Consider the following 25,087-nt stretch of genomic DNA (forward strand, 5'->3'; position numbering starts at 1 on the left):
ATAAGAAAGAAGTGAGTTTAGCAAGGCTAAATGGATTTTTTTTAAATGCAAAGAGCCTGAAGAATAAGAGAGATGATCTGAGGGTACAGATAGGCACATGGGAGTATGATATCATAGCTATGACTGAAACTTGGCTAAAAGGACAGGATTGGCAGCTCAACAATCCTGGTTATAGGATGTTCAGATGAGATAGAGAGGGGGATAGAAGAGGAGTTGGGGGGGCGGTCACAATATTGATCAAGGAATCAATTATAGCAGTGAGGAGGGATGATATCTTGGAAGGATCATCAAATGAGGCCTTATGGGTAGAAGTAAAAAACACAAAAGGGCAAATACGCTGTTGGGTGAGTACTATAGGCCCCCAAACAGTCAGGGAGAGATAGAGGATCAAATATGTAATCAAATCTCAAAGAAGTGTAAGAACAATAAGGCAGTATGCAGGGGATTTTTAACTACCCAAATATTAGCTGGGATAGGGCGCGAAATTCTTAAATTGTATCCAGGAAAGCTTCTTTAGCCAGTAGGTAGAAAGCCCAACAAGGGAGGGGGCAGTTCTGGAACTAATATTCAGAAATGAGGCTGGGCAGGTGGAAGGCGTATCAGTAGGGGAGCATTTTAGAGATAGTGACCTTAGCTCAGTTAGATTTAGGATAGTTATGGATAAGGTTGGGCCAGGAATAAAAGTTCTAAACTGGGGAAAGGCTAATTTTACTAAAATGAGATATGATTTGGCCCAAGTGGACTGGGAACAGCTACTTGCAGATAAAACTGTGTCAGAGCAGTGGGAGGCATTCAAGGAGGAAATAGCGAGAGTACAGGACAAATATGTTCCCTTTAAGACAAAGAGGGCGGGGTGGGGGGTGGGGGGGTGCGTGGTGGAAACAAGTTTGCAGAACCCTGGATGTCAAAGGATATAAAGATTAGGATTAAGAAAAAAATAGAAGTTTCTGGCAGATACTGAGGGCTGAATAAGGCAGAGTCCTTAGGGGAGTATAAAAAGTGCAGGGGGAACTTAAAAAGGAAATTAGGAAAGCTAAGAGAATGCATGAGAAAGCATTGGTGGTTAGAATAAAGGAAAACCCAAAGGGTTTCTTTTTAATATATAAAGAGCAAGAGAATAACTAGAGAAAGAGTAGGGCCAATTAGGGACCATAGAGGTAGTCTGTGAGTGGACCCGAAAGACGTTGGTACAGTCCTAAATGAATACTTTGTGTCGATCACAATGGAAAAGGATGACGTAGGTATAGACATCAGGTTGGAGGACTGTGAAATATCGGAGGAAATTAACATAGAGAAAGAGGAGGTACTAGCAGGTTTAGCGACATAAGTGGATAAATCCGCAGGCCCAGATGAGATGTATCCCAGGCTGTTGAGAGAGGCAAGAGAAGAGATATTGGGGCTCTGGCAGTAATTTTCAAATCCTCTCTGGCCACAAGTGGCCTCTAGCCAGAGGACTGGAGGACTGCTAACGTTGTGCCATTATTAAAAAAGGGAGGAAGGGATAGACCAGGAAATTACAGGTCAGTCAGTCTAACCTCGGTGGTGGGGAAGTTACTAGAAAGAATTCTGAGGGACAGAATATATCTACACTTGTAGGGACACGGATTAATCAGGGATAATCAGCATGGATTTGTTAAGGGAAGGTTGTGTTTGACAAATTTGATCAAATTTTTTGAGGAGATAACCAGGTATGTTGATGAGGGTAATGCATTTGGTGTGGTCTACATGGACTTTAGCAAGACTTTTGATAAGGTCCCTCATGGCAGATTGGTCAAGAAAGTAAGAGCCCATGGGATTCAAGGCAAAGTGGCACATTGGATCCAAAATTGGCTAAGATACAGGAAGCAAAGGGTGATGGTAGAGGGATGTTTCTGTGACTGGAAGTCTGTTCCCAGTGGGGTTCCGCAGGGCTTGGTGCTGGGGCCCTTACTGTTTGTGTTGTACATAAATTATTTGAACTTAAATGTAGGGGGTATGATCAGGAAGTTCACAGATAACACAAAAATTGGTAGGGTGGTAAATAGTGAAGAGGATAGCTGTAAACTGCAGGAGGATACCAATGGACTGATTAGGTGGGCAGAGCAGTGGCAAATGGAATTCAACCTGGAAAAATGTGAGGTAATGCACTTGGGAGGGCTAACAAAGCAAGAGATTACACTATGAAGAGTAGGACCCTGGAGAGTACTGAAGGTCAGAGGGACCTTGGTGTGCATATCGACAGATCCCTGAGGGTAGCAAGGCAGGTAGGTAAGGTGCTTAAGAAAGCATATGGGATACTTGCCTTTATTAGCCGAGGCATAGAATACAAGAGCAGGGACGTTATGCTGGAACTGTATATAACGCTGGTTAGGCCACAACTGGAGTACTGCGTGCAGTTCAGTCACCACATTATAGGAAGGATGCGATTGCACTGGAGAGGGTGCAGAGGAGATTTACCAGGATGCTGCCTGGGCTGGAAGGTCTGAGTTATGTGAAAAGATTGGATAGGCTTGTGTTGTTTTCCTGGGAGCAGTGAAGGTTGAGAAGGAACCCGGTAGAGGTTTTTAAGATTATGAGGGGCATAGATAGGGTGGATAGAAAGGCACTTTTTCCATTAGTAGGGGGATCAATAAGCAGGGAGCATAAATTTAAGGTAAGAGGTAGAAGGCTAAGGGGGGAGTTGAGGAGAGATTTTTTCACCCAGAGGGTGGTGGGAGTCTGGAACTCACTGCCTGAAAGGGTGGCTGAGTCAGAAACTCTCGTAAAATTTAAGAAGTATTTAGATATTCACTTGCATTGCCATAGCCTCCAGGACTATGGGCCAAGCACTGGAAAATGGAATTAATGTTGTCAGATCTTTATTGACCGGCGCGGACACGATAGGCTGAATGGCCTCCTTCTGTGCTGTAAATATCCATGAGCCTACGCCTATGAGTCTAACACCTATATTTGCATGATCTGTTAGCTTACTGATTAATGGACCATCAAATTCCATGCCCATCTCTGAAGCTGTGCTGTCCCCGCGATTTTGCTTCCCTTCTTTGAACCAAATACGATTGTAAGGGCTTGGTGTTCAGTTAATCAAATGAATCCGTAAAGGTATTTGTGGAATTTTGTAACACCACAAATGATCGCTAATGCCTCTTTTTTACTTGTGAGTAATTTTGTTCAGGTTTTGTTAAAGTATGTGATGCATACAGGCTTCTCTGCAGCGTCTTCCATTGTGTGAGTTAACGCCACACCTAATTCTTGTGGTGAGGCATCGCACATTAAAACCCGTTGCTTCTTGGGATCATAGTGGGTCAAAACAACATCACTTGTCAATGCTTTCTTCACTCCTTAAAATGTTTTCTGACACTCCACAGACTGCTCCCAATCTATTCCAGCTTTCAGCAGTTGATACAGTGGCACATCTGTGTTTGCTAAATCAGGGATGCACTTAGAATAATACACAACAATTCCTATGAATGTTTTAAGTTCTTTGTTCTCTGGTCTCATTGCTTTCAAAATCCCCTCAACCTTCCCCTGCATTGGGTGGTTACCTTCACCAACTATTTGGTGACCCAGGTAGGTTACACTTGACACCACAAAGCAACACTTGCGCTTTTTAGCTTTGATGCCATACTCTTGAAGTTGATCTTAGACTTTGTTCAACCTTACAATGTGTCTTCCTCTGTCTTACTGCTAATTAGAATGTCATCTAAGAAGCAGCACACTTCTTCATCCCATGATGCTCTTGAACATTGCAGATGCAGTAGATATTCCAAATGGTAACCTTTAGTAACTGGTACAACCCTATGGGGCAGGATTTTACCGTCGGCGAGCGGGATCGGGGCCCGCTCACCGATGCATAATATGATGCGGGATGACGTCGGGCAGAACTCCCGACGTCACCCCGCCCCAATTGAATTTTCAGGAAGGCGGGGGTGCAGTAAAATCAGCTGCATGCCCGCCGATCTGTCAATGGCCAATTGAGGCCATTGACAGGATCAATTAAGCAATTAAAGGACCTGCCCATCCAACCTAAAGGTTGGCCAGGAGCCCCGGCGGCAACTAGAAAAAACATGAAACCTCATCCACTGGCGGGATGAGGTTTCAGGTAGGGTTTTTAAAATTTTAATGAAGTTGTAATGGGAATTATGAACATGTCCCAACTTATGTGACATTGTCACATGAGGGGACATGTAAGGGAATTTTTTTTTCTCTATTTTTAATATTGTTGAAAGTAGAGCCAATCTCCCTGCGGCAGCACTTAGCCTCAGGGAGATGAGTGCGCTCTTTCGTGCGCATGCGCAATATAGTGCACACTCGATTTTAGGCAATTCCTCCCGCCTGCACAGGAAGCACATAGCACTTTCCTGCGGACGTCACGCTGGGCGGGCCTTAATTGGCCCGCCTGCGCAAAATGGCAGAGCGGTGGTGATCGGGTCCCCGCCCGCCCACAATTGGATCAGCTCCACCCGCCCGACGAACAGAAAATTCAGCCCTTTGTGTGTATGAGTGGTCAACAGTTCCTTGCTCTTGTCAGTTAATTCTAATTGCAAATATGCATTTGACAAATCTGTCTTACTGAACACCTTTACATTGACTAAATTAGAAAACCGTTTGCTTATAATCTTCACAAATCCAAAAGAACCTGTATGATTGTTGAACTACCACAGTGGGTGCAGCCCATTCACTGCTCCTCACCTTATTAAGCTATCCAATTCTTATTGCTTCTAACTGTGCATCAACACTGGCTTAGCCTTGCAAAATATTGGCTGTCCATTGTCCTTTATTTTGACTTCAGCGTTGTGATGTCCAATTTGATTATTTGGTCCCCCTTGCTCAACGACTACTTTGTGCTCTCTTAGCACTTTCTCAATGTCAGATGTACTTTTACTAATCCCTGCTATAAATAACTCAGCCCAGTTTAACCTTATTTTTGAGCCCATTTCTTCCCATCTGGGAAACTTTGTTCCCTCCTATTACTATCAATGGCAAGTAATAGGATGTATTATCATATTCCACCCTAACTCTAACTTGACCTAACAGTGAAATACTGTTATTGAAATATCTAATCAGTTTCACTTTAGTTTTGTATAAGGGAATGTGACTTAGGGGTTTCTTGTATTTTGCTCTGAGATAACAGACACTTCAGCAGTTGTATCAATGATGAAAGTAAGTTGTGAATCTCCAACTTTTATTTCTACTTGGGCACTGAAATTATACCTTCAGCCCTATTACTTTCATTTTCCATGTCTTTAATGTAATAGAGATCCCAAGGTGCTTCACAGAAGCATGGTAAAGCAAAATTTGACACTGAACAACATAAGGAAATATTAGGGCAGATGACCAAAAGGTTGGTCAAAGAAGGATGTTTTAAGAAGTATTTTAAGAAGCACTTTAAAGGAGGAAAGAGAGGTAGGGAGGTGGTTTGGGGAGGGAATCCCAGAGTTCAGGGCCTATGGCAGATGAAGCCACAGCCACTTTATGGTGGAGCAATTACAATTGGGAATACTCAAAATACACAGAATTAGAGGAGCGCGGATATCTCGTGTCATGAAGAGATATTAATGTCCATAATGTTATTGGAAATTATTTTTTAAAATAGAGTTTAGTGGTGTCTGTGTCTACCTGTGTATGTATGTGCCTAATTTGGACTAAAGCCAGCTAGTATGGTGCTTTGATGTATAGTAGCTTTGAGGTGTTAATTGGGGAAACTGTGGGCTCTGACATTCAGGCACAGGAGAAACAAACGGTTTGTGTACAAGTAAAACAGGGAGAATAAGTGATAGATAAAGAAGATGGAATGTGTTCACAGTTTACTCAAGAGAATTCTGAGGAGCATGTTGCAGAAATGTTTAAGGTTATGTGAAGGTAAAGTCTTTCCATATGTACAGGGTGGAGTAGTTAAAATTTTAAGAGACACAGGAGCTATTCAATCCTTAATGTTTTGGGATAGTGATATATGTTTTTCAGAGGGAGTATTGCAGGAACAGATGATAATAAATGGGGTTCATGGAGATGCTAAACCTATTCCATTATGGAAGGAAAATTTAAAGAGTTAGAGGAAAATTGGCAAAGTGACTGTTGGGGTGGTGCAAAAATTGTTCATTGCAGGAATTCAATTTATTCTGGGTAATGATATAACTGGATCACAAATATGGGTGATGCCTATGGCAGTTGAGCAGGTTGTGTAAGTGCCTTCAACAGAGGTGTTACAGAAGAAGCATCTTGGATTGTTTCCAGATTGTGTGATAACAAGATCACAGGCACATAGGTTGAAGCAAGAAAAACAAGGAGGACAGGCAGTTCAAAGGCAGGAAGAAGGTATTGAAATCCAATTAGCAGGCACTGTCTTTGATAACATTGATCAGAGAGACATAGGAGAGGACCATTTAGCTGAAGTGTTTAACTCAAGGCAGTTAATTGAGTTGCAGCAAAAAAGATTTGCAATTAAAACAGTTATATCAGAAAGCTTACTTTGAAACAGAAGCAAAATGTATTCCAGAATGTTATTACCTTAAGGATGATATTTTAATGAGAAAATGGAGGCTGGATCATGTCTCAGTGAGTGAAAGCTGGATGGAGGTACATCAGATTGTTATCCCATTAGGATATAGAAATGAGATTCTAAAGATTGCACATGAAATTCCAATGGCGTGACATTTAGGAATTATAAAGACACAGGCAAAAGTACAGAAACATTTTTATTGGCCAGAATTGCATAGGGATGTAGTCAAATTCTGTAGAACATCTTACACATGTCAGGTGATAGGGAAATCACAAGCAGTGATTAAGCCGGTACCTTTTATCCCAATACCAGCAGTTGAACCTTTTACCACGGTTATAATTGATTGCGTAGGACCCCTCCCTAAGACTAAAAGTGGAAATCAGTACTTACTGACAATAATGAATGTATCTACTAGGTTTCCTGAAGCGATACTTTTAAGAAATATTACAACTAAGAAGATTGTGGAAGAGTTAATTACATTTTTTACAAGATATGGCTTACCTAAGGAAATACAATCAGATCAGGGTTCAAATTTTATGTCACAGCTGTTTAAGTAAGTAATGAATAGTTTGGGGATAAAACTGTTTAAGTCAACAGCTTACCATCCTGAATCACAAGGTGCTTTGGAAAGATGGCATCAAAATTTAAAAACTATGATGACAGCATATTGCCAGACTTATCCACAGGATTGGGATAGGGGACTTCCATTCTTGTTATTTACTATTAGAGACACTCCTAATGCATCGACTGGTTTTAGCCCCTTGAACTAGTTTATGGTCATGAGGTAAGACAACCACTGAAAATGATTTGTGACAAATTGGTGAGTCAAAATCCAGAAAGTACTCCCCTGGGTTACATATGAAACTTCAGAGAGAGATTAGACAGAGCATATGAGTTGGCTAGGGAACATTTAAAGATATCACAAGTGATGAAAGTGAAAGCAGATAAGAAAGCTAAAACTTGCAGCTTTGTTTCTGGAGAGAAAATACTAGTTTTGTTACCAGTACTAGGTGATTCATTAAATGTAGGATTGAAAAGAAATTGACTGAAATAAATTATTCAATAAACACTCCAGATAGAAGAAAGAAGCAGAAGGTGTGTCATGTAAAAATGCTTAAAAAGTACTTTGATAGGGAAGAGGATCAAAAGGAGGTGTTAGTGGTGGTGGATAATGAGAAAGAGGTAGAAATGCAAGACTCTAAAATTGGTTTCTTCTAATCAAATTGGATAATGAGGGGTACTTGAAAACTTAAATGTAATATCGAGTTACCTTCCAGATAAGTGTCAAAGTGATTTGGAAAAGCTATTGCAATCACACAAAGCTATTTGTGGAAATAAGTTGGGGAAGACATATTTAGCTATACATAGCGTCTCTGTAGAAGATTCAACTTTGATAAGGCAACATCCTAATAGATTAAATCGGCAAAGTTATCACATGTACAGAAAGAAATTTACTGCTTCAAAGCTTCATGCTTCAAAATATTGTTGAGTCTAGTTGCAATAACTGGAATTCGCCTATTGTACTGGTACAGAAACCGGATGGGACACAAAGGCTGTGTGCAGACTATCAAAAGGTGAATGCGGTGACCAAAAAGGATTCATTTCCTATACCACGGTTGGGGGAATGTACTAAGAAAGTGGCACAATCAAGATTTGTCACAAAGATTGACTTAACCAGTGCTGCCCGCGAGACACCTCTACTATGGAAAATGCTGAAATTAATAAGATCCTGAACTGAGCATGACTAAGAATGAAATTGCACTGACAGTTGCGCTCCATCTAAGGAAACAGTTGCCAAGTGAGGCTGTTGCAGATTACATTCTTGAGCAATCAAGATTTGTCACAAAGATTGACTTAACCAGTGTTGCCCGCGAGACACCTCTACTATGGAAAATGATGAAATTAATAAGATCCCGGACTGAGCATGACTAAGAATGAAATTGCACTGACAGTTGCGCTCTATCTAAGGAAACAGTTGCCAAGTGAGGCTGTTGCAGATTACATTCTTGAGCTAAAGAAACTCTCTCACCATTGTGGGTATGGCGTAAACTTAGAAACACTTTTTTAGGAAGCCTAGAGAACAATGAAATCCCAGCCAGGCTTTTGAGCAAAGGCAAAACATGGAAAGAAGCCTGTGATGAGGCCATAGTGTTGGAAACGGCAGAAAGAGATAGTTGCAAATTGCAAGGGAGTTCTGTTCCTGAGCTGACAAGAGAGGTAGACCAGATTTCAGTGGGATCAAGGCCACAGCAGCCAAATTCACCAACTCAAAATCAGAAATTTAGATGTTATATGATTGTCATGGTAGCCACCAACCATCAAATGCCTCTATTTCCAGTCAAAGTGCTGTGCCTGAGGGAAAGCTGGCTATATCCAGACAGTGAGCAGGTTGCAGTCAAGCTGCAGGTTTCCGACAAGCATCAGGTCACAGCAATGAACCAGGCTATGGTCATAGTAGATCTAAAACAAATCCAGCAGCCTAGAAGTCTTTGAATGCACATGATAGGTGGAAACAGAAGTTGATGTTATTGGGCAGGAAGATAAGGAATTATACTCGATTGTGTCAGGTTTGACCCTGAGATGAGATTCCAACCATGTTTTCACGCCATCACTAAGACTGTGTACTTCCACCTCCCTAACAACATCCAATCCGCTTCTGCCTCAGCTCATTTGCTGATGAAACCCTCAACCATGCTTTTGTTACCTCTAGACTTGTCTATGCCAACATGCTCCCGGCTGGCCTCCCACATTCTACCCTTCATAAACTAGATCATCAAATCTCTGTTGTCCCTGTCCTAACTCGTACCAAGTCCTGTTCAATATCACCCCTATGCTCGCTGACTTACACTGGCTCTCAATTAAGCAACGCTTCAATTTTAAAATTCCCATCCTTTTCAAATTGCTCCGAGATATCCGAGCTCCTCTAATTTTGTCATTTTGAGTATTCTCCATTGTAATTGCTCCACCAGAAGTGGCTGTGGCTTCATCTGCCATAGGCCCTGAACTCTGGGATTCCCTCCTCAAACCCCTCCACCTCCCTATCTCTCTTTCCTCCCTTAAGATGTTTCTTAAAATACTTCTTCTTTGACCAACCTTTTGCTCACCCGCCTTAATATTTCCTTATGTCGTTCAGTGTCAAATTTTGCTTTACCATGCTTCTGTGAAGCACCTTGGGACCTCTATTACATTTAAGGCACTATATAAATACAAATTATTGTTCTGTTGTAAATATTTTAATATCTACCTTCCTTTATCTTTGCACTTAATTTTTACTCATTATCCATTTTGAAGATCCACAGCAAGATGGTACAGAAGATATATCTACTGAAGGTAGCCATTTGATACTTTTTAATACTGAAAGGGGAGGTTATAGCTCTGGAGGGTATAGCATTGGAATGGTAACAGTGGGATGATTTTACTGGGAGTTTCGCAGAACCATAGAGGGGATTCTGGAGTTTGTCATCTAGGGGCCAGGTGCTGGGGCTTGGACAAAAGGGAAGGAGGAAGGCTCAGGCATGTCAGCAACGGGAAATGGGGCATTACAGCTCTGGCAGGACTGGTTTGAGCGAGAGAGAAGAGAGCAAGAGAAGAGGTTAGAGAATAATTATGATGGTGACTAATAGAAATTTAATGACTAGCCATTCAGCATAGGAAGTACAGTTGCAATATAACAGAGGCATCACAAAGTAAAAGTTGCACATGGATATGATACATACTTATGTACACTAACACACCTTTGGCTTTTAATGCCACGACGATGATTATTATATGCAATTCATTCTGACTCAGTATTTTGAAACACTATTTGCAACAATTTGCAAGAGTGTTACAGTATTGCCTTAAGGCAATTTTGATCCATACCACAAAAATGTCTTTGGATTCTGGCATCCTCACTGATAACCTAGATTTTTTCACACGATAACGCACATAAGCAACTACTTTTTTAATGTAAAACATTAATGCTCCCACCTCATAACATATATATATATAGTATAAATAAATTGCATTTGGGAGAAATGTACTTACATAGTTAAATTGTTGCATTTCTAAATATATAAAATAAAAGCTCTACATTGTTTATAGATTTACATTGAATTTACAGCACACGGCTCGTTCAGCTGATCTTTATGTTCCACATGAGCCTCCTCCCACTTCATCTAATCCTATCATGTTATACAACTTATCTTACCGCCAAATGACACATATCATCAAATAATATTATGCGTTACTGATAGTGTTTATCAGTTTACTGTGTTTCATATACACAGGTGCTGGTTTTTACATTTCTCATCCCTCACCTGACTCTTACCTCCCCCAGAACAGACAAAATCAAAATTAGATAAGAATTTCCGATCCCAATTTCTTTTGCATGTGATATTTTGGGCTGATTCCCGTTTTGAAGAAACACTGCCGTCATCTATTTTTTTTTGTCAATACAGAACGGACCCAAAATCAAGAGGTGAATTTTGAAGTAGAAAAGAGCAATAGATTCACCAAAAATCAGATAATACAAAATGGTTTCTCATACACTTTAGCAAAAAGCATTCAGCTCATTATTCCTCCTCCTTTTACACACCACATATACTTTGCACGATTGTGGCTTCAATTCCACTTAAATAATCTCTTGAGGTGCTGTATAAATACTCTTTGATCCCAATAGTAATCAAGCAGCAATTCCAAATTACCTACCTCCAGCCCTACTCTGCTGCCCTCCATAGGCAACAGTTTCTCCTGCAGTCCCAAAACTATTGGAATCATCTTGTCCAATGAGTTTTACAAATAGTTTAACTTTGAAAGGCTGCAACAGTGGGATAAGCTTGACGAACGTTTCTAGTAGAAAATTGGACTCAGTAAGTTCTTTAAACTTCACTTTATGTGCCGATGTAACAATACAATGCCCCAAGGAATGAGTTTTCACCTGTGATTCACCAAATGTCTGAATGAGGCACCAAAGGTAAGTTAAGTGCTTTCAACACTGGGAGGGGCAGAAATCATAAATCGAGTCTATCATGAGCAGCCAGCTGCATAATGCTTTGGCTTAGTGGGCAGAATTCTCGCCTTTGAGTCAGAAAGTTGTGGATCCAAATCACACTCCAGACACTTGCAACTGAATTTTCGGGGCCCCACAAAGATAGGAATGAAGCCGGGATTAGCCCTGCAAATACCAGGCATCATATAAATTTCAAGGCGCCAATCCTGGTGCCAGTAATAATTACCAGGGTGGGGGAAAGGTCGGACAACAATCCCGCCCTCCTCCCCATCGAGGTCAATTTAACTTGTTAAAGCTCTTTAAAGTGGAAGTGTGGAACATTGAAGGAGCATACAGGGTTCAGAAGCTGTTAGTTTCAGAACAGTTGAGGGGAGGAGGGTAGACAGTGGGGAGCCAGCCAAAGCTGCCCCAGGACATCAATTACAATAGGACAGCCACCCTGTCTAAAAAGAAAGCTGCAGCTGGCAATGGGGGCACAGCTGTCAGATTTTGGGCTTAGTGGCAATAAGGGGAAACACCCTCCACAGAAAGGCAAAGGAGGTCAACCCGTCATAGGCTCTACTACCAAAGATGGAGCTACCTGGATATGACCGAGACCCAGTGCCGAAGGAGACTGTGACTCCAGACAGATGGTCACTGTCATCTGTGCCCTTGTCGCCAAAGAACTCACACCTCACAGCACCAGCCAGCGGCCCTGCCAGCGGCCATCACAGTCACTATGGCCTTGAACTTCTTCACTCCTGGATCCTACCAAGGATCAGCTGCAGACCTTAGTGACATCTCACAAATAGCTGTAGACCATTGTATCTCACAAGCGGAAGACTTTGACTCAAACTGTGGATTGCATCAACGATGGCTGCTGTGGAGAGGTTAAATGAGTCCCACATTTCATCTCCAAATCAATTAAGGGCTTCCCTACACAAAAATATGAACTTTAATCAGGGGCATTGGTTCTGACCCAAAAAAAGATACAGCTCTTCTTTCCTGCCTTCCTAACAAAAATTCAGCCCTTGGCCAGAAAGGTTAGGCTGACAGTGTAGTGCTGAGGGATTGCTGCACTGTCAGAGGTGTTGTTTTTCAGATGAGATGTTCAATTGAGGCCACATCTGCCCTCTCAGGTGGGCTTCTGGCCCTTTTCAAAGAAAGGTAAAGGAGTTCTCCCCAGTGCCCTGACCAATATTTATCTCTCAATATTTATTCATCATTAAAAAAAATACCCAATCATTGCTGTTTGTAGGAACTTGCTGTATGCAAATTGGCTGTCATGTTTTACAAGAGGGGCAGTGCACTGAGTGAGGTGAGGTATACTGGTCTCCACTTAAATGAATATGGGCCTCACACCAGTGGGGTCCAGCCAGAGAAGCAGATTGGAGACTGAGAAAAAGATTGAACTTCTAGCACAGTGGGCCTTGGAGACCAATGCCAAGTTTGGGGTGGGGGGGTGGGTAGGTGGGACAGGGCCTGATCAAACCCTCGCTCCACCCTGTAGATTACAAAAGTAGGGAGGTCATGTTGGAGTTGTATAGAACCTTAGTGAGGCCACAGCTGGAGTACTGTGTGCAGTTCTGTCACCACATTATAGGAAGGATGTGATTGCACTGGAGGAGGTGCAGAGGAGATTCACCAGAATGTTGCCTGGGATGAAACATTTAAGTTATGAAGAGAGGTTGGATAGACTTGGGTTGTTTTCGTTGGAGCAGAGAAGACTGAGGGGCAACCTGATCGAGGTGTACAAGATTATGAGGGGCATGGACAGGGTGGATAGGGAGCAGCTGTTCCCCTTAGTTGAAGGGTCAGTCACAAGGGGGCATAAATTCAAGGTGAGGGGCAGGAGGTTTAGGGGGGATGTGAGGAAAAACTTTTTTACCCAGAGGGTGGTGACGGTCTGGAATGCACTGCCTGGGAGAGTGGTAGAGGCAGGTTGCCTCACATCCTTTAAAAAATACCTGGATGAGCACTTGGCACGTCATAACATTCAAGGCTATGGGCCAAGTGCTGGTAAATGGGATTAGATAGGTAGGTCAGGTGTTTCTCACATGTCGGTGCAGACTCGATGGGCCTAAGGGCCTCTTCTGCACTGTGATTCTGTGATTCTGTATCACTAAGCATAACTACTGGGATCTCAACTTTTGTTTTTTCTGCCCCAATGCTGCTTTAGAACAAAATTTAAACCTCAGTGAAATGTTATATTATGGACACGCTTTCTTATATAAATCCTGCAGAAAGTTTGTTCAAATTACAGCTTACTTAGCATCTTAATCAGTAACAAACATGCACTATTACAGTATTGTGTGAAGTATCAATAGGGTTGCCAACTGTGATTACATGTATTCCTGGAGGTTTCATCACATGACTTGCCCCACATTCTATCCATTAGTTGGCCAACACATCCACCCTTGTGACGCACGGCCTTCCTACGCCACTTGGAAAGCAAAAAGACTGTCAGCCAAACAGCTATTTCTTTCCCCATTTTCAATATTCTTAAGTCTGGCGAAGAGAAATGTTTGAAGAAATGACATAAATACTTTTTTATTGTCCTGATGATTTTTCTCCAGGATTACATACAGCAGTGCCCTGGAGATTGATCTTCAATTCCTAGACACTCCAGGCCAATCCTGGAGGGTTGGCAACCCTAAGTGTCATTGAAAAACATAATTTACTACAGATCAATAGGCTATTCAGCAAAAGCCAACTGTAGGCCACATTTTACAATTTAACCACACTGAAAGGCCTTACTGTTGTTTTATTCTGGGATGTGTATTAAAAAAATTTTCATATTCCAACCTCCAGTGGTTGACCTAATCACTTCAACAAAAAAAGTTCTAACCCATAACTATTGAAAAACTATTGAAAAAAATACATCAAAAATCAAATGTTATCTAGGCACTTAACTGAACAGCAGTGGGACTTCCCCGAGATCAAGGACGTCTATGTCTAGGTGGGAGTGCTGCCTGCCAAGAGCTTCTGGCCAATAAGAGTCAAACAACACTATTGAACATCAGTGCGACCAGACAGGCAGTGGCTGGATCCCAGGCCACAGGTGAGGATGTCGGGAGCAGGATCGCGAGGTGAGAATCGTAGGGGCAGTGTGGCGGGCTACATGGAGTCGGCAGCAAGGGCAGAAGGATGACTCTCAATGGGCTCCCCTTCCTGATGCTTGGTCCCTCGATAAGACACTGTGTGCCTGACAATAAGGGACACCATGCCCCCAACCCCATCGGCAGCCCACAAACAATCCTGCAGGAGTTTGCTTGTGCTCCTCCTGACAAAACCCCACCCACCACTGGGTTAATACCAGCAACAGCGGAACAAGGCTCTTAAGGTGGGCATTAATCGGCAGAGAGGCAGGAAAGCCATCCACGAGCCTTCCTGCAACAGACTTATGTAGGGTGGAGGCGGGATGGTAGTGACATCCCCACCTGCCACCCTCCCATCTGATTAAATGCCACCCCATCACCAAACTCGGGAAGGGCATGAAATTCGGTCCCATATGTCTTATGGCACATGCTGGTTTTCTCTGTTATGCACATGTTATTTTGCCTTAAAACATACATTTCTCTGCCACTGGAAGTGGGAAATGTGAGGAATGTGACTGTCTATGGATTGTATTCAAGTTTTTTGCTTTGCAGATATTCTCCCTGCAATCTCTTTTTGAGAGGAGCTGTGCATTTGATCTCTGGAGCACTTAACATGGATAATGATGGTGGCTTTTCCTGTGTGCCTGGTAAAGGTATTATCTCTCATGATTTACCACCAGTTTTGTAGAAGGAGAGGACACAAGAAAAAGTAGCCTACACCTAGTCTGTGATAATATGACTGGTGAAATATATCTCATTCCTGGGTTTTAGTTAGGGGTGAAAGGTAATGGATATAATCAGCTTTAGTCAAGTGGGATACGCCTGTAAATTCCAGTCCCAATAATATTCTGGAAGCTGTCTGTTTTTGCACTGACCTCTTTCACACTCTTTAGCTGATCTGAACTGTTATACACACTTAAGCATCTTTAGTTTTTATTTCTCCAAAGCAGTGGTATTATCATACATTAACATCAATATTTTAGCTGAACAGCATTGACAGGAGGCATATAGTTACGAGAGGCCAATAATTTCAGCACACAGGTAACAACTAGCTTTTCTAAGAAGTTTGCATTAGTCTGCTTCAATGCCCAGCACCAACCATAGCACTCTATATTCACGAATGTTTATATAGAGGAAATATGAGTCAAGCAAAGTTATTTGAACATTAAAGCAAAGTGGGCACCAATCACAAACCTTGTATGAAACTATTGAGACCAAGTGCACCATTGTATCTTTCCAAGTATCACGAATAGTAATGTGTGTTTCAAATGTATCATTTAGTTCCTAAAGATGAACTTAATCTCAGGAGATTGGATGATGTAGGTGGTTAAAGGTTTTAATTTTAACTCTGTAACCAAGCTTGGACTAATGGGATGAAAGCCTGCCATCTTTCACATTTGTCAAAGCCCACAGCTGAACCTGGAGTACGAAGTGCAAGTTCAGTAAGATCGACAATGTACTATTGCTTTGCCATCATGGGAATGACAAAGTCCGGATAGGTATGGATTCTAGTGTCAGAAGGAATGGATTGGTTTAGGGCTAAAACATCGACTGGTGCCAGCCTTACTCAACAATAGATCTTAGATAAAGAGCAAATATTAAAATGTTTTAATTAAAAATTAAAATTAAAACCACCAGCCAACAGACAAAATATTTTGTCCAGGTCCTTCTGCATTGGTGAGGATAGTATTTCAGCTAGTTTGTGAATATTGTCTGTGACATTTAGACATAGTCTATTTATTTCCTTTATATATATATGAACCATGACAGACTGGAAGCCTAAACCCAAATTAGCATTTCTTAATATTGCTGCATGATTTATATATCAACAGACATCTCTTCACTAACCTAGCATGCAACTGCAATAGACTATTAAAAGATTAAAAGATTTTCACGATAGAGTCCAATAACCATGAACCCAGTAATAAAGTTGCTTTTCAAATCAGATGGGGTTTGAGTCCTTGGGGCTGGTTTGCCAGACTCTTCAAAGTATCTTAGCGCAGCTAGAGAGAATATTGACAATCCTCATATTATTGGAAAAGTCTGGTAGAACCTTGACAGAAATTCACACAGCAGCAAATATTAAATCTGCCCCAATGTGAAAACCTCCAAAATTCACAATGCTGACAAAGTCCCTTGGCCTAATTACAGGGCGGAACCCTGTGCCCTCTCCTGTGGTAAGTTTGGTGGTGGGATATTTAATCAGGTGAGACGGTAGCAGGTAGGGACTCCACCTTCCAGCCTCCACCCCAATTAAGCCTGTGGACAGCCTTTCCGCCGCTGCCAATTGAGAATGTTAAGCGGCCAATGAATCGGCGAAAGACTCACCATATGGGGAGCACAACAAGCAAACCCTGGTATGTTTGCTTGCAGGCTCCCAGGGGTGTCCCTCATTTGCAGGCACTCAGTGCCTGATCAAGGGACCCAGCATTGGGAAGGGAAGACCCTGAGGACCACCCCCCGTGCTTGCTGCCAACCCCCATCTCCACCCCTCCCCTGCGATCCCCAAGCCACAGCCATCTCCCACCATCATTCACCTCTGGCCTGGGATCCAGTAATAATCCTGGGCCTTGGGTGTGTGTCGTACTGGCAGCAGCCACAGCCTTCCCAGTGATGCTGCCATTGAGCATGGGCACTGTGAGCATATAGTGATATTTTGCAAGACTACGTACAGGATACTTAGTAATATTTGTACCACAATTAAAATAAAATTTTGCTTCAGCACATTGGTGTAATGTAAAATGCATCAGCGCAGCAAAACAATAGCACCTCTTTACTTCCTGAGTATACATCAAGAGATGCAGAAGTGCCTTAGCACTTTAATTATTCACTACCCTATACCATAGCGCTGTTTTCCACTGCCTCTCCCGGTTGTGCCAAAGCATTTCCATACAAACACACTCAAAGAGAAATTGTGCCAGAGCACATCTTCAGCTACTGATTCAATATTAGAGGTTACTGATATTTATTCATGCCATTACGTTTAATACCATTCATGTAATGTTTATAATTTTAATTCTTTATCTACATGAATGTTCAAGAGGTCAGCACACAGATAAACAATTTACTTTCAGCAGCTCAAATAAATGAGCACTCAGGAAACTGCCCTTTGGCTGATATTCTATTGGATTATTCTCTAAGAAAATGAGTTTGCTTTTGGCCAGTGAAGGATTACTATAAATAAAGGTCTTGAGAAATTTCTACAAGTTTTAGATCCTAGTATAACACACATACAAGTTCCCACAAGATTTACAATATTACTTCCTATAAGGTCCATGAGCACTATACGTATAACTATCTTGAAAAAGTCTGAACCTAACCAGCAGGAAAAAAAAAATCACTTTGAACCTCTGAATCAATGAGGATTGTCTGCTAGTTATCTAGCTCAAGTCATACTATATACAATATATTACACTCCTAATCCTCTAATTTCATTTAACATTACACAAAATAGATGCATCAAATATATGATTAGATAGGTTGGAGTTGTATTGAAGCATAAAGTAAGTGAACCCTGTGCCTCATTGATGGAATACACAAGAGTTTAAAACCAATTCCATTCCGAACAAACTGAACCTCTGATCCCACTCTGATGGCTGTGATAATCAAGACTCAATCAAACTGGACAATATCTTATGAATGCATGCTTTAATACTAATCTTAACTAAAAATAAAATAATTAAAATGAAATGAGCATAGAAGCCTGCAGTCTACTAGCCGCAATGCAAAGATATATTATGACATTCTATATGGCAAGCTGGATCGTAGCCCAAAATTAACCCCAATTTTACAGGAAGTAAATTAATGTTGCCGTTCACGAATGAGCTGATAACAAACAAATAGGGAAATATAGAAAGGTCATCTTTACAAACTATCTAAACGACATGTTGTGTGAAAACAAAACTAAGTACTTACCTGGATATCTTTTCCTTGCAGACAAATAATCAAAACATTTGGTTGCAGTGGCTAAATCCTCAGAACATGAGTTGTTACATGTCTTTGACTCATTCGACATCAGTCCCACCCCCACCCCCACACAATCCTTGTTCAAATTTGCAAACACACCTGATAATGTAACAAATTAATATTGGCTGAGATCATTCGGTCTCAATGCCTACCTGCAAAGTAGCACTGTCTAGGAGTGCCTAGCAATCATTTCACATGATCAGATCAATCCAATAGAAGACTAGATTGGCAAATTGTGGCAATCAATATTAACACTGTGAAACAATTACAACATTTATTATTAAGTGACATTTTTTAGCAATTTTTACAATTGATAATTGCTCAGATTCAGTGTTGCTGGTTATTCCTGCAAGCAGCCTCATTGCCTCTGTGAATTAAAATGCAACTTTTACTAACTGATATCTAGATAAATCATAATCTGACCCCAGAATCATAACAACAATTTGTGCTTATATAGTGCCTTTAACATAGCAGAACATTCCAAGGAGCTTCACTGGAGTCTTTCAAACAAAAAGACAACAAGCCACATAAAGCCATATCAGAACATGTGATTCAAAGCCTTGTCAAAAAAAGAGGATAAAGAGATAGAAAGGTGGCTTCAAGGAGGGAATTCCAGAACTTAGGGCCTAAGTATTTCAAAAAAGTTGTCAGTCATGGGGTGATAGAAATTGAGAATGTGCCAAAGGCCAAAATTGGAGAAGAAAGTTTCCTCCGTTTACCAATTACTGTAAGGTATCAGATGCTTCCAGGTGAATCCTCCTTTCAGCATAGACCAACAGCCTGGACACATCTCTGTGCTGAATCGAGATGTGGCACTGAACCATTTTGAAGACACAATGGGTGCAAAATTCATCACCACTGTGTCGCTGGAGGCAGTGCAATGGAGACATTGTGTTGCTTCACTGGGGCACAATGCACTGCCAGCGCTTCCTGCATGGTCCACATGGCCTTCCATCAGGAAAAGGGTGCACATATCAGGATCGGTGAATGTGCCATTGTACTTATCTTCCCTGCCCTGATTCAGCATTGAATGCATGAGCATGGCACCACATTGCTGCTGCTGACCTCAAGGACAACTGCAGCCACTCCTTTGTTTCCCTGGCGTGACAGGCTAGCCTGCTTGGCTGTTCATTGTTCCACTGATCTACAGCATAGTGCTCTCTAGCTTACTGCTAGCAGGGAAGTGTGTGTGTGTGTGTGAGGTACAAGAAGGATAATGGTGAAAGGGGGCATGGCGAAGGTGATTCAGCACAAAAAGCTTCCACGTCCCATACCACCAGTCGGTACACCACATGCTGCCTTGTCTCCTGATCACTGAATCTGCCCCTACACAGGTGCAGGTGGAACAGTCTTTGATGGGGTTCTCACGATCACCAAAACTCAGAAAACATCAACCGAGAGCATCTCCTCAGAGAGGGCAGGGTCCTGAGCAGCCTGTCTCTATCTCTGCTAAAGTCACAGAGATTGCACCACCTGGAGGTGCTCAGAAGAAACAGCCCAGAAGGAAAAAACAGTTTGGACCAGTACTCCTATTTCCCAGTTTTTACTATTTTTTCCTTCTGGGAGGGTAAAGATTTACCCAAGGGAATGCACATGGGCATGTCACATGATGTTAGATTTGTGAGTTTTATTTTGGGAGCCACAGAATAGTATTTCTTTCCATCACTTACCCATCTTGCCTGGTTTTGGTTGCTGTCCAGCAAGTGGCCTTTTCACTTGTGATAAATGAGCAGACAGGAATTGCGGGTGTCGGGGGGGTGGTGATGCCTAGATGTTTGCAGGGCTGTTTGGTATTCGCAGATTGTGGAGGTTTGCAAAGCCGTGGTAGGGGGAAGTGCGTGTGGCTGTCAGGTGTGTGAACCTATGGAACCTAACTAAACCGTACAATAATGAAGGCAGCTTGGGCAGCAATGTGTGCCGCTGCTGGTGCACTGACCACATCACTTTCCACTTCCTCCTCCTCCTCAGAATCATCTGAAGATGGTCTGGACCCCATACCTTGCCCCGCCTGCATGTACAACCCTCACTGCTATGCAATGTAACACAGTGGACAGCATACCCCAAACGTTCTGGAGACCCTGGCTGGTGTGTATTGAAGGACGCTTCCAGATCAGTCCAGGCAGGTTAAGCACATCTGCCTATGGATTGTTAAATGACACACCTGGCTGTCACATGGCTTTCATTGGATCACTCCTGTGACTCATTTGTTGGGATTCTCATGGGTGTCATCAGCCACGTTTTAAGTGGGTATCCCTTGCCTCCAAGCAGCCAGCTGGTAAACCCGCTTCAGTATGCAAAGAGATGAGGGAGGGGGAGCTGCATCAGAACAAAAGGATCAGGGCAGCTGTCCAGGAATCTTTCTCACACATGCATGAGCATCTTTTTGTGGTTTCACACTAGTTTCACATTGATGGGAGTGGAAGCCCTTGATTAACACTCCTGGATGATCTGTGGGTGGCTTAGTCTCCACAAGCATTAGCAGCAGGAGCCATGCCAGCAACATCACCACCTCTGGATCCTTCCAGGGCTGTAACAAAGACATTTGCAGGATCTTGCAGTCAGCGGCTGACAAGGCTGATAAGAAGTTTACAAAGTAACCTCTCAGCACAAGCACTGTGAACAAAGCCTTTCGCACAAGCAGGCAAGGAAAGAAGCACAAGCAGGCAGTTGATGACAGCCTGCACCTATGGGAAGCCAACCAGAGCTACAAACCCAAGCACCCGCTCATTCTGACCGGCATCATCGGTGGCAAAGATGACATAATAGCCCGCCCTAGCAATTAAGCCTTCAGCCATCAGTCTTGTCAGCTGCCGACTGTAAGATCCTGCAAATATCTTCATCACAGCCCTGCAAAGATCCAGAGGTAAAGAAGTTGAGGCCAGTGGTGACTTTGACAGTCAATAGTGAAGCACAACCAGCAGGTCCACTTGACAGCAGGTCTTGTTCCAGCAGACTGCTAATGTCTCTCACCATCTGGCATGAGACCTGCAGCCTCCCTGAGCCACTGGTGCTCTGACACATTGAGGAAGCTTATCCTCTGTCTGTACATCCTGTGTGGCCATTGTCACTTCCTCTCATCTGCACCTCTCTGCTGATTCCCTCTCTCCTGTGGAGCCTCAGATCTGTGCAGAACACACTGCCATGGTTTCTACTTCTTCCTGCTCCTAATGGTGGTGATGTTGCTGGTATTTCTCCTGCTGCTAATGCTCCTGCTGGTGCTGCTAATGCTCCTGCTGGCTTTGCTAATGTTCCTGCTGGAGCTGCTAACACACCTACTGGTTCTGCTAACACTCCTGCTGGTTCTGCTAACGCTCCTGCTGGAGCTGCTAATGCTCCTGCTGGAGCTGCTAATGCTCCTGCTGGTGCTGCTGATGCTCCTACTGGAATTACTAATGCTCCTGCTGGTTTTGCTAATGCTGGTCACTTTGGTTATCATCTGAGGTCCAAAGCTGGACAGCCTAAGCAGCACCTCTGCTGATCAAATAGATCTGAGCTCCCAAATGGAGATCAGGCATACAAATCTCCAAAGCTATCAAAGTAACCTCCCAACACAAGCATTGTGAACAAAGCCTTTCACACAACCAGGCAAGGAAGCAGCTGTGAGGTTTCAGCATTTTTTACCATGCTTCCCTGACAGGTCTTCAATCCCATCAATTGCCGCTGTGTTCTCACCTAACTTTTACTGGCAGGTTCCAGGAAGCCCACAAAACCCCTAGACCCACAGTTAAATAGCAAAAGCCACGTTAACGACACAGTAAGTGAGCTTTTAACATATTGAAATTGACAACCGACCTCTCCCAAGGAAGTTGCTTACACGCAGTCTAATGCATTGCTGTTCAATTGCGGAAGTTGGCAAGTTGGACCCATCTTCCTGACACATTGCCAATTTCCTCAATGTTAATTTCTATCTGCACCTAAACCCATGTGCTCTTGCACATGAAAATTCAGCCCAGAGTCTCTGCCCACAATGAGCTGTCAATTACAGAGGGCCCCAGCTAATTCAGGACCTTATTCCATTCCGTCTCTGTCCCTCGGTTGGTAGTTGTTCCTTGGAGACATGACTAGCTTACAGGAATCTGACTGACTGTAATAAAAACATAAGATGCTAGAAATACAGATCAGGCAGCAAATGTGGAGAGAAAAACAGAGATAACATTTCAGATGAACGACCAGAGTCCTGATGAAAGGACCTGAAACATTTGTTTCTCTCGACAGATGTTGCCAGACCTGTTGAGTGTTTCCCACATTTTCTACTTTATTTTCAGATTTACAGCATCTGCAGTATTTTGATTTTTGCTTTTGACTTCATATTGTACTAGGCAAATCAAATAAATCAGCTGTTTGTCACAATGAATGACATTTCTGTAGAACAATAAGTCATGTCTGACCATAACACGAGATGGTTATAAAGAATGGGCCCCCACCCAGGATGATTAACCAATAAACATTGCAAACTATCATTGTTTGAGCCAAAACAAACTTACCTTCCTCAGACAGCTGTCTGATCCCAACTACTCACTTCTGCTGACATGAATACTTTGTGTGATTTTGGGTGGTAACAAGTTAGATGCTGCTTTTAGTAGTACAAAAATATAGGAATGTAGGAAGAGGCAATTAATCCTGCCCCATCATTCAGTTGGGTCATGGTACCTCCAAGCACCCACCATGGTTCTATAATCTCTAAATGCCATTACCCGCCAAAAATCTATCAATGTCAGTTTTGAAACTTTCAATTAACTCAGCCTCAACAGTCTTTTGGGGACACAGTTTCAGATTTCCACCACTGTTTGGATGGAATTTAATGCCCTGCCCTGGAGTGAGTTTGGTGGTGGAGGGGGGGGGAATTTAATTGGGTGGGATGGCGGCAGTTGGGGACCCTGCCCCTTCCTGCCTCTGCCCCGACTAAGTCTGGGATGGGAAGGCTTGTGGACAGCCAATTGAGGCCCTTAAGTGGGTAGTTAATGCTCACTTAAGGGCCTCATCCCATAGCCGCTGGTATATACCCAGTAGCGGGCGGTGGACTCGCCATGCTCGGAGCCGAAAAGCAAGCCCTGTCGAGTTTGCTTGTGAGCTTTCATGGGGATTCCTTTGTTCAAAGGCACTCGGTACCTGATCAAGGGCCTGGCATCGGGAAGAGGAGGCCCATTGAGAGCTAACCCCTGCCCTTGCTACCAACAGCCCTCCCCCCTCCACATCCCACCATCACTTACCTGTGCCTTGGATCCCTCAGCGATCCTGAGCCTCAGATAGGCGCATTGCTACCAGCTCTCTGGGAAATGCACAGCTGCTGGCTTCTGATTGGGGGAAGGGAATTTCGACCTCCTGGCTCCTTGATCCCGGGGAAGGCCTGTCGCTGCCCACTGGCAATCAATTTGGTGGGCCTTCGAAAAGGAGGCAACACAGGGCTCTCAATGGCTCACCCTTCATAACATACAAAATAGGAGCAGAGGTAGGCCACTCAGCCCCTCGAGCCTGATCCGCCATTTAATAAGATCATGGCTGATCTATTTGTGTTTTGAGTTCCACATTCCCATCTACCCCTGATAACCTTTGATTCCCTTGCCTAACAAGAATCAATCTACCTCCGCCTTAAAAATATTCAATGGCCCCACCTCCACCACCTTCTGAGGCAGAGAGTTCCAAAGCCACACAATCCTCTGAGAGAAAAAAATTCTCTTCATCTCTGTCCTATAAGGGCGACCCCTAATTTTAAAACAGTGCCAGTGGATAAACTCATACTTTCCTACATTTAACTCTGGGCTGTGACTTCCAAATAGCATCGGAAAGAGATGGCCCACAGGAATTAGAAGAAATAAATACATACTTAACTGCCTTTGAAAATTACCCTGACGCTTCCGTTCACTGGAGCTGCTTGGGGCCTGCATTGAAAGGCTCCTCGCAGGCCTCAGCGAATCCAGCGGATTTAAGAGGCAATGCCCAGGTAAGTTTAAAAGGCCGAGTGAAATTGTCAGGCCAGGGAGGAGGTAAGTGTCTAAGGTAAGTGGATAGGGTTTGGAGAGTGGGGGGGATTAGAGGGCGGGGGGCATGGGGAATCTGAAGGCAGAGGGTGGGCGGAATCAGAGGTCAGGGAGGATCGGAGATCAGGGGTTGGGGGTCAGAGGTCGGGGTGAGGGGGTCAGGAGTTGGGTTGAGGGGATTGGAGGTTGAGGGGGTTGGGGGCTCAGAGTCAGGGGGTTGGGGGTGGGGGATGGAGGAGTTGGAGGTCGGCGGTTGGAGGTCAGAGAGTATGGGAGTCAGGAGTCAGGGAGGTTGGAGGGGTCAGAGGTCAGGGGTTGGGGTTGGGCGGTTCGGAGGTCAGGGCAGTGGAGGGAATCCTTGCGAGGAGTGGTCGGGGGTGTGGGGGGAGTCCCTTGAGGGTTGGTCTGGGTGTTTACAATAGTTACCTGGAAGGTAGAAGAGGTTTTAATTCTTCAAACTTTTTCTGAGCAACTATTGGTGTAACCCTGGCAGAACCATCCGAAGCTCACGATTTAAACCACATTTTCAGATAGTTCCCAGAGCAGGGCAATTGTCCAGAGAAAGTGTGCACTTCTGGGCAATTGTCATGCAAACCCTTGC

General features: G+C 43.3%; 1 protein-coding gene across 4 annotated transcripts in view; it reads right to left on the bottom strand.

Moving 5' to 3' along the window:
- Nucleotides 1-25,087, bottom strand: part of LOC144688615 (pleckstrin homology domain-containing family G member 4B-like) — a 202,449-nt gene that overhangs the window by 139,084 nt on the left and 38,278 nt on the right. The window contains exon 1 of one of the 4 annotated variants that reach the window (XM_078555394.1): nt 18,458-18,579. The exons of the other annotated variants lie outside the window; for them this stretch is intronic. The gene's annotated coding sequence lies outside the window, so the exon portion shown is untranslated. Of the gene's footprint in view, nt 1-18,457; nt 18,580-25,087 lie in introns of those variants that run through there. 4 annotated transcript variants of the gene reach the window in all.

This window comes from Cetorhinus maximus, chromosome 13 (genome assembly GCF_964194155.1).
Source record: "Cetorhinus maximus chromosome 13, sCetMax3.hap1.1, whole genome shotgun sequence".
NCBI classification, from domain to species: Eukaryota; Metazoa; Chordata; class Chondrichthyes; order Lamniformes; family Cetorhinidae; genus Cetorhinus; species Cetorhinus maximus.